This window comes from Notamacropus eugenii, chromosome 2 (assembly GCF_028372415.1).
Source record: "Notamacropus eugenii isolate mMacEug1 chromosome 2, mMacEug1.pri_v2, whole genome shotgun sequence".
NCBI classification, from domain to species: domain Eukaryota; kingdom Metazoa; phylum Chordata; class Mammalia; order Diprotodontia; family Macropodidae; genus Notamacropus; species Notamacropus eugenii.
In genome coordinates this window covers 423,314,720-423,326,655 of record NC_092873.1, presented here as the reverse complement: position 1 = coordinate 423,326,655, position 11,936 = coordinate 423,314,720, and the positions used below count along the sequence as shown (strand labels likewise).

The following is an 11,936-nucleotide window of genomic DNA, read 5'->3' as shown; positions in this document are numbered from 1 at the left end:
CTTACCTTCTTAGTACTTCTAACTACTTTTAAAAACTTTGATGTTGCTGAGATGTTGCTGGTCTACATCAGTGGAGGGAGTTTCCATATCAAGAATTCCCCATATTCCTGAAAATTAGAAGTGTGGGCCAAAATGATCACCATCATAATGATGATGACAAAAAAAATTCTCCTAAGCACTGCAAAAGACACTATACATTAATAGGTGGAGAAGCAAAATGTCTAAACTGCATCTCACTAATAAGGAAATCTCAAATGTCATTATGCCTACCTGGTTCCTAAGTGAACAAACTGCCTGTCAGGAAATAGCAAAATTTTTTAGTGACAACAGTGCTAATCACAACCATCTTTTTCAGTCTTTGATTCATTTTAGATAAACCAATATTTTTAAAGAACATAATTAAAACTATTTTGATAACATAGTTCAATTACTTGTATAATTTCCATTATATAAATAACTTCAATTACACATTTTTTGTTAAACTACATAATTGTATAATATTCTATGACTAATTTAAACCATTATTATGTCTATATCAATGAATTTGTGTGACCTTGTAAAAATGCTTTCAATTAAAAGGCACATTCCATCTAGAATGTTAGTATGGATTTAAATGCAGGTAATCAAAAAGTCACTTCCAGTTTTCAAATGATAATTTGGAGATAGGCTTAAATCTAACAAATGGGTACCTTCATCATTTAAAGTACATTTTACCAAATGTATAATGAAAAAATTATGCCTAATAGATCACAGGATTTCCCTGGCAGAAGCCAAAGTTAATTGCCACATGGAGCCTTAAATGAAACCTAATTGCCAGCTCTAGCTGTCACAGCTGACCCTGGTAACAGCCCAGCACACCCTCCATAAAACATAATACCGCATAATCCTCCTTCATTATGGCTATTACAGTCCTGTAGATGGATACATTTGCTGCAAAAATAAACTCAGCGACCCCTTCTAAGAAAAGATATGTGCTACTCGGTTCTAAATCAACTACTTTTGATAACACTAAGAGGACAACCTCCCATCAAGTAGTAGTGCTCTTAGACCAGATTTATCATTATGCTGAAGTCAAACCCAAGAAAATCCAAAAAGCCAGCTGATCACAGGATCAGCCAGAAGAGAGAATGCCTATGAATGTCACTACAAGAAATCAAACAGGAACAAAGTAAGCAGCACAAGAGAAAGTCTGGAAAACAAATCCTGAACTGAGTTAAGAAAACCATCAGTGCAGCTACAAAGGTTCAAATACCATTTCCATCACCTCTTTCTATATCTGTAATAAATAATGGGGCAAGGTCCCCAAAATCTGCTTTCTTCCATATCAAACAAATGTTCATGGCTAATAATTTTGTCTTTATCTCATTTATTTTAGAAATGAAAAAAGTACACAGGATCAATAGTGTATTACAGGTGACAAAATCAAATTGCTGTTTATGTGACAGCTTCATTTGCTGGCAAAATGTGAGAACTCTGCATGATGAAGAATCAAGTTGGATTACCCAGGACACTCTTCTTTTTTTGTTAAGTAATTTTCCCTCACTTAACAGTATTTCATTTTTTCAACTACATGTAAAGATAGTTTTCAACAAAATTTTTTGTAAGATTTTGAGTTCTAAAGTTTTCTCCCTCTCTCCCCTCTCCCTAAGACAGCATGCAATCTGATACAGGTTGTTGCATATAATCATGTTAAACCATGACACCCTCCTTAAACAAAACAGAGAGGTCTTGGACATAGCTTACAGATGAGGTACAGGTTTCTATACTCTTATAATTCTATCACATTTAAATTCTGTCTACTCATAAGAATTAAACTTGCTTTACAAAGTACCCCTGCAGCAATACTGCAAACTGTTTTCAGTTGGAAAGTTCTCTTTATGGAAATACCTGCTAGTCTGCCTCAATTGAGGGGTGTGTCATGACTGCAGTCTTTTTTGGTTTTTCAGCCTATCCTACTTACCCAATGGTTGGCCTTGAAAATATGTGGAAATTTTGCCTTAGTCTCTTTTACAGAACAAGATAGAAGAGGGCAAACAAGGTACTCAAACAAAACAGTCTTCAATGATTTGCCCAAACCTGCAGAGATTGGTTTTGTGTCCCTACTGCCAAATGTCCCTATTTCTTAAACCCTGTCTTTGCTATGTGTCTCTAATGGATGGCACCTTTCATTTCCTAAGGCATAGTAAGTTTGATTGTTCAGAGAACAATCTCTAAAGCTCTAGAAATTTCTGATTAAAGTATGGTTTTTATTAGAAAGCATATTAACATTAACTTTAGGAGATAGCTTCTACATATCAGATCTTTTTTCAGACAAACCAACATGATATGGGCAATGAATGACAAGGACATCTGATGTGGAAATTCTAGACATGTATAGTTATCAGTAGCCATTCTAAATTCTAAACCAGGTTTGGCTCAGATAAATGCTATGCGTGGTGCTCAATAACTCCTTCAGTGCTTGGGAGGTCTTAAATGAGTTGGGAACTCTTGTCATCTCTTAGATAACCAAGAAGGAGGCTTGTTTTCGAAGCCTCCTTAGCAAAAAGGTAAAATTTCTACCATACCCCACCAGAGAAGCAGGAGTGAGACTCCTAAGCTAAATTCCCATATAAAATAAAATGACAACAGAAAATAAAAGTTTTTGAGTGTCTTCTGATCATCCACTTCAAGACTTCAGAAAAGTAGGCTGTTGGCTAGCTATGGAATACACACAGAAGGTTTGACAACTTTGGTAATACCCAGCAATGGGTCTGACATCACTGAGAGAGGCATGATGGTACCATAGGTTCCCAAAGTGGGCAAAACTGCCCTCTGGGGGGATCTGGAATGATGGGGGGGGGGGTAGTAGTAGCTTTGGGTGCAACAGGGGGGTGTTGAATAAAAATCAGAGGGCAGTGAAAGCATAAGGAAAGAAGAGAGAAAATTTTGAAAAAAATTTTTCATACATGTTTCATCTATTGTTTAACTGAGTTAAAGTTGCAGTGATTACATTATTTTCCAAATAAACACACATAATGCAAGTTATAATGGTTATGACAAGTTATAATTGGTTATAAATATAACTGATCCATGGTCAAGTCTGCTGACAGGTCTTAACAAGCAAGTATTGGCAGACAAGTGTCCATAAATTGTCAGGAAGTCTAGCATGAACTAGCAGGAATATGTGTATGTAACATGTTTACAATAGGATACTATACAGTTACACAATGCAATATTGGGTCATCAAAATTTCAATGCAGGAAAAATATTCACAAAATTATAATAAATTGTTAAGTTCAAGATGTATCATTTTTTAAAAGTATATATTTTATATATTTTTTGAAATGATGCAAATTTCAAAAAAAAATTAAGGGGTTAAAAAAAAGTAGATTTCCAGGGGGGCACTGAGGAATTTTTTTAAAGGGAGAAGTAGGCCAAATAAGTTTGGGAACCTCTGATGTAGATTCAAGTCTATCGTATCCTCCGTGCTGAGCTCCAACTTTAACCAAAGATGTTTATGAGCGACATCAACTTAAGTCAACCTTCAAAGATATTGCAACTGTGCCTGGGCATCTGTTTAGATTTTAACTTGCTTTTACCATTATTAAAGAGCTTACATTAAGCCATCCTTTACATTCTCTGCAGATCTCTGGAGTGGCCAATATATATATATATGTATGTATATATATATATATATATATATATATATATATATAGAGAGAGAGAGAGAGAGAGAGAGAGAGAGAGAGAGAGAGAGAGAGAGAGAGGAGATGGCTGGCTGGGTTACCAGATGTATATATTGAGAAGAGAGACTCTTTATGTAAAGTCAGTCAACTAGGGTGCCAGGTATGCTCTGACTGACTACACTAACTCACACAGATATAAAATTCTAACATCAACATCAAGATTTAGTTAAGGGTAATAATAACACTGATCTTCCCTTCTGGAGAACAAATTTAAGGGCATTGTAGTAGAGTTCTTTGAATGACAATAAGACAAAACCAAGTCAATGCACCCTGCTAACTACTGGAAAAAAGGAAAAATTTTAAAATATATATTAGCATGCCATTGACAATATAACTTTAACCATCTCCTCCACTCCAACCACACCCCCAAAATAACTACATTCCAAACCAATGTTGCCTGTATACTTAAGGCAATATGTTGTTGTGAAACAGCACCAAACTGAGGCAAGACTTGTGTTTTAGTCCTGATTTGATCACTTATTAGCTGTCAGACTTTGGGCAGGTCATTTAACATTGGTGAGCCTTAATTTCTTCACCTATTAAAAAAAGTGGGGAGGAGGATGATACACACAGGTATTATGAGGATAATACCTATGTGTATCATCCCATTGGCTTTCCAAGAAGAAATGTGAATGTGAAAGTGCTTTAAGGATTTTAAAATGTGATATAAATATAAAGAACTGTTATTACAAAAAGTCATTTGACAGCAACTACTAGAAAAGTAGTTGGGAAGATTCTTATATAACCACACACAAATGATCATTAAGTGAAGAGTTAGGGGTGAGGGAGAGGAAGAAGATGCTATTTTTCTAACCTCTGCTACCCAACAAAGCCAAACACACATCTTCGAAGCTTTCCTCCCTTTGACCACTTCCAAGCAGAACCTGCGCCTGAGATTTGCTCTAATTCCATAGATCTATCAATCTAGTGTTTCGCTGGAACCCACCTTTACACATCAAGAACACATACCCATCTGCCCTATGACATTGCTCAGGTCTGCAAAGAACTCCTTCTTCCATCCTCCCCTGCCAGGACCTAGGCAGGAAGATCACTGAGTTAATGTTTATCAAATACTTCTCAAGCTTCTCGGATAAAAAGCATCATTGAAGTACAAGGTACCTGTGGGGTGGGTGGGTCAACATTGAGCTTCCTTAGAGGATAAATACCATGATCCATGTGGACATTAAAGAAACCATGTCTCCAAAAAAGACCCTTCCCTGAATGTTTCCAGGCTATTCAGGTTTGCAAATGCATTCCCAAAAGCCAAAACTGAAATTTTCCTCTAAATATCATTACTCAGAGGCATGAGGGACTTTTACATCAGCACAAATCACATGTTTGGTCACTAGTGAGAGAGGCACACATGGAAAAATGTGTGCTCTTTTCTTCCTGCAATCCTTCCCAGAAGCTATATTTTGACTTCTTAACCCCGCCAAAACCTCTCAACTGCCATGTACTATACAGCTTAGGGCAAACAGACTAAACAGTAAAAAACTGACTGCATGTGTATGGGGAATGTATGTTAACCCAGTCCTGATAAGGAATCAACCACAAAAATGTTTTTGTAACAATAATTGATTCTCAAAAACATAAGGAACCCTCCCAGAGTCATACTCTGAATGAGTTTGGATGAAGATCATGAAGATGAAAAAGCAATAAGTCAAATAAAGAATCAATACAGCCCTTGGTAAGGTGCAGATAATCATCATTAGTTGGTAATTCACAAAGCTTCACCTAATCATTCATTTTAACCTCCCTTTCACCAAAATCTTCCTCATCCTGACTAGCAGCATTAGACTTTTTAAAATGTTATTTGTTTTCAGTGTTCTACAATCACTTCCATATATCTTGGACTTTTCCCCCCTTCCTCCACCTCCTTCCCGCCTACTTTATATTGGTTCTACACATACATCCCTATTAAGTACATTTTCACCTTAGTCACATTGCATAGCAGCATGAGACTTAATTGACTAGTTAAGAGTTTTGTCCTGTCTCTCTTGGGATACTGGAAGTGACACTGGATAGAACCTCCTGTTAGGAAATTTGTTGTTCAGTCTTTTTTCAGTCATGTTGACCTCAGTTCCTCCATTTGGGGTTTTCTTGGCAGAGATACTGGAGTGGTTTGCCATTTCCTTCTCCAGATCATTTTACACATGTGGAAACTGAGGCAAACAGGGTGAAGTGACTTGCCCAGCGTCACATAGCTAGGAAGTGTCTGCGGTCAGAACTCAGGTCTTCCTGGCTCCTGTACAGAGTACCATGGAGTCAGGAAGACTTATCTGGCCTCCACTGGACACAACTGAGCAACAACCTGTCTCTCTTCCCTTCCTCAGGTGATAAAAGCTCTGGAATTCATTTTATTTGTTGAATACTTACAGACAAAACTAAAATAATAGAGTAGGATGTGGATGAAGGAAAAGAAACAAGGGAGAAGTAGGTAGTGTTTTGAATAGAAACCAAACCTTGCCATCAGGAAGACCTGGGTTCAGGATCCACCACTAACAAATACATGCTGTGTGACCCTGGACAAATTACTTCATCCCTCAATGCTTGGAGGCACTGAGAAATTAAGACTATAACTGGGTAGAGAAGCAAAGCTGTTGTGCAGTGATAAAGGGAGCTTTCTCACCAAGAGTTCCCTACATCAAAGACATTACTAGTCCAGACCAAAAAGAAACAGAAGGTTTCACAGGTAGTCCATAAACTGAACAACCAGCTCCTGGATATTCAACTGAATATCTTTAATCCCATTCAAAAAGACCTAGATTCCAATAAGAAAATAAAGATATAAGAGGAACTCATCTCAGTATCTCACCCTCACCTAACAATTCAAGAAAAATTAAAGTCTTTATGACACTTGAAACTTCTGTTATCTTTTTAGTGTACTGAAAGGCTCTTCCATTCTTGGCTCATTTACATGCTGCTGCCTGCAACTGAAATGTTTGTCTAAACTTAATGTCTACTTTAAGTATAACTGGCTAGAAAGACTTGTCTTCACCAACCACTCAGATCATACACCTTCAAGGAGAATCTTCACCAGTAGGTGGAGAGGCAAAGACAAACACAAGTGGTTATTTAAAAGAAATAACCACACATTTTTCCCAGTCAGATGCCTGATGCATAGAAATAAAATCACAAACACTAGCATGGCACAACCACCATGCACAAGACTCAGGCACTAATCATAGTAGTGCTATTAATAAAAGCAGCATGTTACACAGGAAAGGGCACTAGATTGACAATCAAAAAGAGCAGAGTTCCATGGCTAACTCTAGCTGATTATCAGTCTGATGAACCTGCCCAAGTCTCTTAACCCCACCCCCTCTTGTGGAATGCATATAGTGTATGTAAATATGAGTGTATGTACACATTATATATGGTGACATATGATATCAGCCCTACAAAGAGCAGTTCATTTAAAAACAAGCTACAAGTTGACACTTGCACTTATTATGATACCATAATAACCTTCTAAATTAGCGACCTTATACAGTATAATATCAGGCTAGAGCATAAAAAGCTGTTATATTCTGTTCAACTTCCTACATGTATCAATCCGTCCCTAATAAAGTTTCAGGAAAAAGAAAGTGGCTCTTATAACTGTGCTGCAGCAATAACCATAGCATTTCTAAGTGAGAAGAGAGTGAGCATTACTGACAAAGCACTCACTCTCACCAATGCATGACAAAGGCAAAAGTACATTTCAGATGTTCTTTGATCTCTATAGTGCTTACACAAAATAGGCAAGCCATTGGGCTTACTCCTAAAATGGATGAGCAGTAGCAAAGTCCCCACTGCTGCTACAACCTGCCACTTCACCGCTCTAAGAAAAGGTGACCGCAAGGAAAGGTGGAATAACGCAGCTACTGACAACCTCGACAACCTGCAGCCCATAGTAGAGCTCAATCCACACCTGAGGACGTATGGGCATAAAAGTCCCTTTCATCAGGTTGATTCAAATCTGTCTGTGCCCTAAGTCATCTCTATCACTGGAGAAAAAGGCTTCTCCTGACCTCTAACCTTTAACTCAGCCCCTACTTGACTGAATTTTCCTGTGGTTACTAAATCTTGATTTATTCTATCCTGGGTATTTTTTTTCTTTCTGTATTTGATGGTTGAGGGGAAAGAACCATCATTTCTTTTTCAAACTGATCCGCAGAGGAAAAAGTAGTACACTGTCAAATATCCTTGCTGCAAGAGCCCTTGGTTGCAGAACTAGAAGACGTCCCCACTGGAAAGCAACAAGTAAGAACCCCATGCTTCCGTCCTGAGTTCTCGCCTTACAGAGAGCAAACAGAAAAGGGGGCAGAAAGCTAGGTGGACAGCACATTTTACCTTTCTGCTCCCTCCAGGTGAGACGATGCTAAGCCTCCAGCAAAGTGTCCCCCTAAAAACTGTTTTCCAATGAGGAAGGAGTTGTTAAAGCTCAATCCGTTTTGTGGGGGATTTTTTTGGAAGAGGAGGAGTGAGCCAGAAAAAGTTTGGTCCCAGACAAATTTCAAAGATACGGGCTACGGGGCCCAAAAGAGCTGTTGGCAAACATGGGGCCTAGTGAGGGGCAGGAAGAAACTTCTCTATTCACCGGGCTTCCCCGTAGTGGGCTAGGCGGCGGGGTGTCACACCAGAGGAGTCTGCCTCCCCTCAGTGGAAGAGAACGTTCTAAATCCCTTATCACTCCCCCTCCCCCAACAACGTGGATATCTTCAGAAGGCAACCCTTCCCCCCAAAACTCAAAGGAGTTGAAGGAGGTTTCGGCTGATCAGACCCCTGGCGACCTCCAACCCTCACCAGGCAAGCTCTGTGCCTTCACTATGAGAATAATCCAACTGGCCAGCCAACTCCTGCACCAGCGGAGGCGTCCGTCAGTCCGTCCGTCTGGTCTGTGGCCGGCCAGAACGCAAGTTCGCTCTCCAAGTGTTTGCCAAAGTCATCTGCAAGCAGCGGCGGAGCTGAAAGCCAGCCTCCCAAAGCCCCTCTGGGGCTCCAAGCAAAGGCACGGACACCGGAGCTCCAAGCCTCAGCCAACACGCTGTGTGTTACGGACCCCCACACTTACCTGCTTACACGTCCCCCCCGGACAGAGGTCCCGAGTCCCCCACGGAAAGGTCGGCGGCGGCAGAAGCTCCAATTCCCCAAGGAATTTATTACAGTGGCTGATTTGGGAAGGGGAGGGGGGAAGTAGTTGGAGGAGGAGGAGAAAGGGGAGGGAGGTTTCCGCTCGGATCAAGCGAGGAGAGTCCAGGAAGGGAAGGGAAGGGAAGGGAAGGACCGGAGAAGGAAAGGGGGAAGGAGAGTGAGAAGAGAAACCTAGTCATCCAGTGTGGGTTTTGTTCCGCGGCCGGGAGATCCCAAGGCTTAAGGCCCGAGAGGATGGGGTGAGGTGGGAGGCAGAGGGAGGGCCCGCTAGCAGCTACTTTGTGTTTGCTCTCCCAGGAGGACTGAAGGTTGGAAGAGGGGACGGCGGGGCGGAGGCAAAAATAAAAAGTTACGGCAACCTGCCCCAAGAGCTGCTCACGTTGCACTCCGGGGAGGGAAAAGTTTGCCCTGACTTTCGTGGGCTAAGCAAGCGAGAGCTGCAGGAAATGCAAGCAGGGAGAGGGGAGGGAGGAAAGGGGCCGCTTGGGGGAGAGAAGGCGAAGCAGGCGCCGGGGGCAGCGGCGCCCCCACCCCCCAACGCGGCTGGACTCCGAGGCGCTGGGGTGCCGGGAGGAGGAAGGAGGGAAGGGGCTCGCGGTGGGGGGCGGAATGGAATGTGGCCCGAAGAGGAGTCCCAAGGGTGTAGGCTTTGCTGCTCTGTGAGCGCGCCTCTGTGTGTGTGTATGTGTGTCTGTGTGTGTGTGTGTCTGTGTGTGTGTGTGTCTGTGTGTGTGTGTCTCTTTCTGCGTGTGTTTGGAACACGAAGCTGGAGCTCCCTAGCCGAAGCAGCCTGCTCAGTGCGCTGAGCTCTGGCCTTGGGGACGTCACAGAGCAGGAATCCGTGGAATGTGGGGCTGCTGGAGCTCCTGTTGCAGGGCCGGTAGATGTCCAGGGACTTCTAAATATTTTGCTTTTAGGAGGGGGGAGGGAGGGTGGGGATAGTGAGAAGAGGTCGAGGTGAACTACCATCCAAGAGTCATAAGCTTCAGAATGGAAACGGGGAAAAAAATACCCTAGCTGGAAGAACGTTGCAGCAAAAGTGCAGGAAAGAAAAGCCCACCTCCGTCCCTGAGGGGCGGAGCTACAGGAGGGGCTTGACCAAACCCTCTGGGAGAGACCAAATATACCCCCCTTTAAGGGGACCCTGTGCCTGGTCACCCCACGCACAAGCTTCCAGGAGCATCTGACACCGAAGAGAGCATCTCTGAGAAAGCAGTGGACCATTGTATCCTAAGCATGCTTAGTGGCTTTCGGCCAGATTGGTCTTAGAGCATCAAGGACCTAGTCTCCTTGACGACCCCCCCCCCTCCGCTTATAAAAAATGCATATAAATAGAAACATAAATGGAATGTATCTTTCTTCCTGATCATGTGGTACCACATAATTGCTCCACCCGTGGGCTTGGCACTGGAAGAGTATTTCCCTAAATCTTTTGGAGGTGATGTTGAAGTAAAGCAGTATGACGGGTAAAAGAAGCCCTGACCACAGTTATAGGCCTGGCCCTTCCACACTGACTAAATCTACGACCTTGGGCAAGTCCGGACCTTTTGAGACTAAAATGATGGTTGGAGCCCTCTCAGATTTCTTATACTTTGGGTGGTAAGGGGGAAGGAGAAACAGCAAATATCCCCTGATCATTATCTAATCACAATTTTCTATTCTTCCACCTCTCCAACTATTACATTAAGCCTGTTCCTTAGCCTAATTAGGACTTTCAGTTCTTTGACCCATTCCTAGTCTCCTATCCGATCTCTGCTTTATTTGCTTACTATTACTGTCGCTACTACCCTAGAATCTTGTGTACCTCACCCGCCCCACCCCACCACCCACACACCTACTGCCATTCCAGACCTGTGAATCTTCATCCCCACAGTCCAATGGTTTGATCCAGCTCCAAAGTCACAAAGCATAGATTGAGGTAATCAGTCAATCAGTTTAAAACAGTTATTAAGCATGCTAGAAATACAAAGAAAGGGAACAACTGTCCCTTCCCTTACTGCTCTAATTCTATAAGGAGAGACCACATATAAATAAGTACTTACATGATACATACAAATAACTTCATGTGGGGGAAGGCACTACCAGCGGGTGGAGAAAGAAAGTCTGCTTACACAAGGCAGGATTTGAACTGAGTCTTGAAAGAAGTCAAGGGAACTAAGAGGTAGAGGTGAGGAGAAAGAGAATTCCTGGCATGAGGGAGAGACATGCAAAGGTATGGCTATGGAAGATTGAGTATAGTACTCAAGGAAGAACAAATAGGTCTTTGTGGCCAGAAGATTGAGAGCTTGAAGAGAGGCAAAGTTTAAGAAGACTGGAAAACTAGGAAGGGGTCAGGAGATTAAATACCTTAAAGACTAGGATACTTATATTTTATTCTAGAAGCAATAGGAAGCCACTGGAGGTTACTGAGAAGGGAGGTTACATTATGAGACCTTTGCTGTAGAAAAATCATGAAACAGCTGACTTCACTACCACTACAAATTTGTTACATAACCTTAACTGGACCTTTGATAGTGATCCACCCTCCTTCAGTATCTTTTATTCATTCTCCATTTTTATTTTCCACAGTATATTTTAAGCTTTCTCTCCTCCTCTCTACACCACAAGCCCTCACATTTACAGCATATAATCTTGCTTCTGAGTCAGTTCATCGATAAACATTTATTAAGTGCCTATTATGTATATCCCAGGCACTCAGTAGGAACACTGAGGTAATATGGTGGTGTAATGGAAAGAGTATATATCTGGAGTCAGGAAACTTGGATTTGAGATCCTGGTTTTATCACTTACAGCCTCTGTGACTTTGGGAAATCACTTTATTTCTTTGTCCCTCAGTTTTCTGTCTGATGATGAGAATGAAGTAGTTATTGGTGTCAAACTCAAACAGAAATGGGAGCCACTAATCATGCATAAAGATCCCTTCAGGTGCCATATTAGCTTAGAAAAACATACATGTTCTTAGATTTCTTTTTTTTTAATACACCAATGCATTAGAATCAGATAGAAAGTGATTCAGATCACTCTCAGAAGTGTTTTGGGCTGCTTGCTGCCTGGGGACCCTGTGTTTGACATTTG

General features: G+C 41.6%; 1 protein-coding gene across 4 annotated transcripts in view; it reads right to left on the bottom strand.

Annotated features, from left to right (window-relative positions):
* The window catches only part of PTPN14 (protein tyrosine phosphatase non-receptor type 14), a 251,790-nt gene extending 242,894 nt beyond the window's left edge, over positions 1 to 8,896 (bottom strand). For 2 of the 4 annotated variants that reach the window (XM_072647846.1, XM_072647852.1), the window contains exon 1: positions 8,782 to 8,892. The gene's annotated coding sequence lies outside the window, so the exon portion shown is untranslated. Of the gene's footprint in view, positions 1 to 5; positions 108 to 8,781 lie in introns of all 4 variants that reach the window. The other 2 variants (XM_072647849.1, XM_072647850.1) reach the window with 2 other exon arrangements.
* Positions 8,897 to 11,936: the final 3,040 nt, after the last annotated feature.